Source organism: Mobula birostris, chromosome 10, assembly GCF_030028105.1.
Source record: "Mobula birostris isolate sMobBir1 chromosome 10, sMobBir1.hap1, whole genome shotgun sequence".
Classification (NCBI taxonomy): Eukaryota; Metazoa; Chordata; class Chondrichthyes; order Myliobatiformes; family Myliobatidae; genus Mobula; species Mobula birostris.
Genome location: NC_092379.1, coordinates 52,529,959 through 52,531,327, shown reverse-complemented (window position 1 = coordinate 52,531,327; position 1,369 = coordinate 52,529,959).

The following is a 1,369-nucleotide window of genomic DNA, read 5'->3' as shown; positions in this document are numbered from 1 at the left end:
ACTACTCCAACGAGAGGCAACAAGGCTCCATGAAGCAGTGGTCCTCCAACCAGGCCTAGAGATCACAAATGGTTTCACTAGCCTTCCATCAGCAGGTTGCTCTAAGGGGGACTGACGAAACAAACCAGCAGCCCACACTCAACCCCAAGGCTACTTATATTCCAAGCCCCAAGATGGGAATCAGGTGCCTATGATTAACTCACCCAAACGAGGGACAGCTGGAAGAGCCGGAGTCCTGAGTCCAAGGATTGGACCGTGAACCGGAATATGGACTTCACGGACCAGACCATGACACAAATTAAGAATTATAAAGCTCAGTCGTTCAATTGCATATTGTGTACTGTTTGTTATTTCGTGGTACTGATTTGTAACAGGGGACACATCGCGCAGCATCCACCCAAACGAGGTTTCTTAAGTTTGGCCGGGCCGGGACGGGGGCGGGGTGGTGGCTATTATCCCCTATATTAAGCCGCTAGCCCAACTGAGAGTTACAATTGTGGGGGCTCATCCGGGATTGATTCCGTTGGATGCTGTGTGATTACCCTGAGTATTGAACGAGTGGGGTAGATATTCGTACTCCGGATGAATTGTTAATTCGCCTATTAAATACTGTTAAAGTTGCGATTGTGGGCGGAGGTTTGATAAAATGGCGGGTGTAGCTCTCGTTTAAATGCAGACCAGAGCTGACATAGCGGTAGCTGGGGGCGGAGATTTCAAAGACAGGATTCTATCATTTCCGAGGAGTGAGGGGAAGGAGTGGTCAGATTTGGAAGGTCTAATTAGTGCACGTCCTCAGGTGAAGAGTGAGGATTCTGAGTTAGTGCCAGCCCTTAGCTTTCTGGTGAATAAATGGCAAAATCTGGTTCATAGTTTCAACTATGAAGCTACTGGGTACTCGCCATATTATTTGATGTTTGGCCGCAAAGCAAGATTGCCCATTGACCTTTGTTTTGCGACTGATGAGAGTGCCTTACTCCCGAAGACTTATCTGAAGTATATGTCTGATATGAGAAGAGAGCTGAGAAGGGCGTATGAACTAATGTGAAGGCGGAGGAGGAGAAGATGGCGGCGCGACGGCAGAGGATGGCTCTCAGGAGGCTGTAACGGAGGGGCTGGTCAGAGGCTCGAAGTTTTCGGACGGACGGACTCAGTGTCGGCTGTGGTCGGCTGCTTCCAAGGCATTGGCAGTTGTCGGTGCCTGGAGGTTTATGGCAGGGAGTTTCTCCCTTTGCTGCCTGCTATCGGGGACTCGGAAGTCGATCGACTCGGGACTTTGAGACTTTTTTTTACTGTGTTCATGGTCTGTTCTTTATCAAATTATGGTATTGTTTTGCACTGCTGTAACTATATGTTATAATTATGTGGTTCT